The sequence below is a fragment of the Triticum dicoccoides genome, chromosome 7B (genome assembly GCF_002162155.2).
Source record: "Triticum dicoccoides isolate Atlit2015 ecotype Zavitan chromosome 7B, WEW_v2.0, whole genome shotgun sequence".
NCBI classification, from domain to species: Eukaryota; Viridiplantae; Streptophyta; class Magnoliopsida; order Poales; family Poaceae; genus Triticum; species Triticum dicoccoides.
In genome coordinates, this window is record NC_041393.1 from 25,244,119 (window position 1) to 25,250,148 (window position 6,030).

Sequence of the window (6,030 nt, forward strand, 5' to 3'; positions counted from 1 at the left end):
AACCCTAGATCTGCCTGCTGGTCCGGGGGCTAGTGGGCCCCTGGGATGGGCTGGACCTGTATCCGTTGGGCCTGGTGGGCCTCCTCCTCTCTCCTTCCTTGTCGTATTCCCTCCCCTACCCGACTTGGGCCATGGGCCGCGTGTGGCCCAGCCCCCTCCTAGCCTGCCCTCCCCGCCCCCCTCTGGTGGCCTCAGCCTGGCTAGCTCTGGGCATTTATGGGTCCGCAAGGGAGCCGCTCCCCTATTTCTAGGGTTCCCCGCATCCAATGCCGACGTGCGACGACTGCGCTTCCCCATTCACACTTTCCTCAGATCCACTCCTCCTCCTCCCCTCTCCCTCTTGTTTGCGGCCGTCCTCTCCATGTATAAGTCGCGGGGTTCCTCCAGTGGGCGGTCTCCGGCCACAAGTGCCGGTGTGAGGGCTTGGCAAAGGCGGGCGCAGATCTGGAGTACAAGGCAATGCTTCGGTCCAAGCTCGAGGCGGAGCAGGCGGCTCGCGGGCAGGTGGCTCGAGAGCGTGATGCCTGGGCTGCCGGACCAGAGGGACTACAGCGCGATGAGCAGGCCCGCGCGGAGGCGGCCATGGGAGAGGGTGTTGGCTCCGCGGTCCCCGGCTCTGGTGGTGGTGTGATCTCGGATCTGGCTGGTGGTTCGTCGATGCAGTCCGCGGATCTCTGGGAGGTGGCGGCTGAAAGGATCGATATAGTTGACTAGAGGGGGAGGGGTGAATAGGCAACTAACAATTTTTAGCTTTTCTTTACCAAATTAAACTTTGCATCAAAGTAGGTTGTCTAGATATGCAACTAGGTGAGCAACCTATATGATGCAACAACAACAAGTACACTAGCAAGCAAGGGATACAACACAAATAAGCTTGCACAAGTAAAAGCACGAGATAACCAAGAGTGGAGCCGGTGAAGACGAGGATGTGTTACCGAAGTTCCTTCCTTTTGAGGGGAAGTACGTCTCTGTTAGAGCGGTGTGGAGGCACAATGCTCCCCAAGAAGCCACTAGGGCCACCGTATTCTCCTCACGCCCTCACACAATGCGAGATGCCGTGATTCCACTATTGGTGCCCTTGAAGGCGGCGACCGAACCTTTACAAACAAGGTTGGGGCAATCTCCACAACTTAATTGGAGGCTCCCAATGACACCACGAAGCTTCACCACAATGGACTATGGCTCCGCGGTGACCTCAACCGTCTAGTGTGCTCAAACACCAAAGAGTAACAAGATCCGCTAGGGATTAGTGGGGGGAATCAAATTTCTCTTGGTGGAAGTGTAGATCGGGGCCTTCTCAACCAATCCCGAGCAAATCAAAAAGTTTGATTGGCTAGGGAGAGAGATCGGGCGAAAATGGAGCTTGGAGCAACAATGGAGCTTTGGGGGAAGAGGTGAGTCAACTTTGGAGAAGAAGACCCACTTTTATAGTGGGGGGAACAATCCAACCGTTACCCCACAGAACAACACCGCAGAGGGCAGTACTACCGCAGGGGGCAGCGGTACTACCGCTAGCCCCAGCGGGTACTACCGCTCCCCCTCACGGTACTGCCGTGCAGCCAGGGAGGACAAGCAGATGGGCAGGGGATGGACCCAGAGCGGTACTGCCGCGGTGGTAGGGCGGTACTACCGCTCTCGAGTGGTACTACCGCTTCTACTGCCGCTGCTTAGTGCCGCACAATCCGACACGAGGGGCGACCCCCTCGAGCCGACACGGTAGGAGCCCGGTACCGCAGCGGTACTACGGCTGAGGACCCACAGGCGGTACTACCGCTGCAGAGCTGTACTGCCGCCTGTGGATCTTGAGCGGTACTACCGCTGCGCACCACGGTACTACCGCTGGGACCAAGCTAAAACCCATAGAAGGGGAAGAAAGCCTCCATCGAAGCGGGAAGGCTCAGTGGGTGCAAAACGGATGTGTACGTGTTGATTCCACCCTAGCCTTACCAACAGCGGATCCCCTCTTGATAGTACGGTGACTCCTACGAAACATGTCCACCAAAACACAAACGAAAGAGCTACACCGTCTTGATTAAAACTCCGAGGGGAAGGAATCGTCTCGTGCCAAAGGATAGATCTCTGAAATGCTCAAAGCACGCGATTAGTCCGCAAACATGTTATCATTAATCACCAAAACTACATCGAGAGAGATATGCCTTAACAATCTCCCCCTTTTTGGTGGATTGATGACAACAAGGGATTTGCACAGGGATAGAACAAGAATAAAGAAATACTTAGAACTACAAAATATAGACGGGCTCCCCCTGAATGTGTGCACCTAATTAGTAGTGCCTCTGGAATGCAAAGCACATACATTAGGATCAACACTCCCCCTATCTTTTATAGTCCAACAACCTAAGCATATGGGTACGTGTGAGCAGGGTATATAACAGAATAAGCATGCAACTCACAAATTACCAAAGTACTTGATGGACATAGATAAAAAAGGATAAGGTAGCATATGTCTCATACCATATGACTAGAACTAGGTCTCACAGGCACAAAACCAAACAAGCAAACGACAAGAGAAAGCAACGACACAACAGACCACAAAGACACACACACTCGCAACTTGACAACGACACAAATCCATATACTCTCTCCCCCTTTGGCATCGAGACACCAAAAAGGCAAAGAGCATTGCTACGGCTCCAGGTGATAGCGAACTGAGGATCTCGAACATCACATCCTAGCGGGATCGTCTGCATCGCCGTCTTTGGTCAGAAACTGCTCGGCGTCTGAATCGGTCCACTGGCAGTGCTCCTGAACCCGCTCCTCCTCATCAGTGATCCTGCCCTCAGACCCACTGTTAACAGTTGCACCCAACTGATGCATGAGCTCCTTGTGACGACTGTGGGCCTTCTTCTCAGAGACATGAGACATGTACTGGCCATGAGACTCCATGCAGAAGAGTTTCTTCATCTTACGCTTAAGCTTCTTTGCCCAAGAGGGCTCCACTCCAGAGGGCTCATAGTCCTCATCATCATCGGCCTCAGCCTCGCTCTCAGTATCCATGTCAGCAGCAGTAGATGGACCCCCAGATTTAGGAGCCGGGGTGCCCCAATTGTCCTTCTTCCTTAGACGCTTGATCTCATGAGAAACTAATTCTCCAGTTTCCAGCATAACCTTGGGATAGACATGTGCCCAGGCCTTCTCAGTGAGCAACATGATAAACCGGCCATAGATCAGGCACTTGCGCTTAGAAACGGCAGAAAGAAGTTCAGACCACATAACATGAGAGATGTCCAGGGACTCGCTAGTGTTTGTTTCCTTCTCATGCTGGCAGAAGAGTAGCATATCCACAAGATAGAAGTGGACCATATCCAGATTCCCGATATGAGGGAATAGAGTCTCCTCGAAAACATGGTGAAGGTTGTCCAGAAAGGCAGTCAACTCATAGGTTTCCTTCTCAGTCACGGGGTGAATCATTACAGAACAGTAGGGCCAGAGAGCTTGCTTGTGAGTGGAGGTGGTATTGCGGTGAGGGCGGAAGCCAACTAGAGTCTCAAGCTCATGATCTTCCACCCCAAGTAACTCCATGAAGGCCTTCCACTTGATAGAAAGCAACTTGCCATTTGTCATCCAAGTCAGAGTCCTTTCTGCATCAGTCCCGAGATGAACAGTGGCATAGAATTGAGCCACCAAATTTGCATCAAAGTCCTTGTTGAACTGCATGATTCTGAGGATGTTCAGTTGAGAGCACATCTGAAGGGCTTCGCCAAAGTACTCAGGGTCCTTCTCCATAGCATCCGTGTCGATGGAGCGCACATCAACATAGAGATTCTTCTTGGCCTTGATCACATCAAAGTAGATGGCAAACTGAAAACGATTCCAGAACGGATGGTTGACCAAAGTGGGTTCTTGGTCTTCCGCATAGGGGTTGCGGCGATGCCTTTCCCAGAATTCCTTGGCAGTCATCTCAGTCACAGTCTTGCCCCTCGGCTTCGGCTTGTTGGCAGGCTTCTTCTTGAGTTGAGGCGGAGGATGGGAACTTGATGAAGCACCTGTTGGGGATATACATAACAGGTAGGCCCACGAAGGGTCGAGATATCATGAAGCGTGGGGTCCACACAACATGTGGACCCAGGTCAATTTCATACAGACACACTGTCCACTCGACCAAGCAACATACCATCCACTCGGATGACAGTTCACCACTCGACCGTACGACTCACTCGGATATACGAAGACCAGCAGGCAGCAAAGCAGTCGGCATCTTTCTAATAGTGAAGGCTTAATAGTGGGCTGTCATTATAGAATTCATACCCCACTTTGTAACATAGGAGGTGAGGAGGTGGCGCACTCTATATAAGCCACCCCCCACCACTAGACTAGGGGGGGCTCTTTTCTTCCACCTCTCTCTCTTTTCACCATTAGTCTCAGGACTTAGCTCAGGCATGGGGATCCGTTCCTCGCTTACACACACATTGTAATCTCCGGATATATACTCAGATAAAAACAAAGCCTCTCCGGAGCACGAGACGTAGGGTCGTTATCTCCATCGTGAGAGGCTCGCTAAAACCACTGTGTCACCCATATGCATCTCGATAGATCATGCTCCGTTATCCTACCACTATTCTACTGTCAGACTTAGAACCACGACAGTTGGCGCCCACCATGGGGCATGGCGTCTGTCGAACCATGGTGCAAATGGTTTCTTCATCAATTTTTGGCAACAGATCGACGACGGTCGTGAGAGAGATTGGCTGCTAGAATTCTGGCCATCACACCATGCATGCAAAGAAAAGGATCAGGATCAGACATCACCCATGCGTGATCAATCATAAGGAGAAGAAGCGGCGAAAGGGACACCTCGCTCCGTTCTGATCGCTGGTTCTGCTCCGAGGCGATGAAGCGACGCCATCCACGCGTTGCCATCTACGGTCTCGTCTGCGACACCATCGTCGCGCCCCCATGCATGAACGTCGGCGCCGTCCACCCGTCGTCTCCGACTCCATCTACGACGCCGACGTCGCGCTTCCACGCATTGACACCGACGCCGTCCGCCGATCGTCGTCTTCGGCCTCGATGCCGTCCTCGAACCTCTCACACTCGACGGCCTCGTCCTCTGGTCAGCTGCAGTGCGGTGGCCCCTGCGATAGAAACGCAGTGCCCCACACACGCGCGACTCCGGCGATCGCAGCCCGGCCCGGAACGCCATAGTCGGCTACTCCGTGCCCATCGGCGTCGTCGTGTTCGTCGACGTGCTGCTCCGCATCAGGCACGCCTGAGACGACCGCGACTTCGACGGTCTCCGAGCTGCTCTCCGGAGCCTCCGACGGTCCCGTACCCGACGAGTTCGATGCCTTCCGGGGCCGCGAGATCAAGTCCGGCAAACCCCACGGCATAGCAATGAACTGCATGCAGTGAATGACCGTGGGGAAGGGAAACTTCCATTACGTACATTAACGCTTTAACTTTTTGCTTAATTAGCGCTAATCAATGCCTCTTACATGCAGATTCTGCGTACATGGTCTAGACGTGGGCTACTCCTTCCATGCGTTGGCTAGCCAACCAATTACACCTAATTAACAGGGATTTATTGCCCCGTTACTGACCGAGCGCTGCACCAAGTTGACCTCTCGTCCCCCGCCCAGCTTCAGCAAGATTCTGCGTACATGCAAGGGCTCACTCGGCCGTGAGGCCACGGGGTCCACTCGGCCGATCCTCCACAGCAACGACCATGACCACTGCATTCAACCCGTCTACAACACTCGGACGGCCCGTGAGCCACCACTCCGATATGGATGCATCTTCGTCGATCGGACGCCCCGCGCATCGCCACTCCGCGAAACGCGTCCACTTCACTCGGAGGCCCCGCGCGTCGCCACTCCGCGGGACACCTCTACTTCATTCGGAGGCCCCGCACATCATCACTTCGTTGGATGCGTCTACTTCATTCAGAGGCCCGCGCGTCGTCACTCCGCGGAACGCGTCCACTTCTATCAGACGCCCCATACATCGCCACTCCGCGGGACGGCTCTACTTCACTCGGAGGCCCCATACATTATCACTCCGCGGAACCGTTCA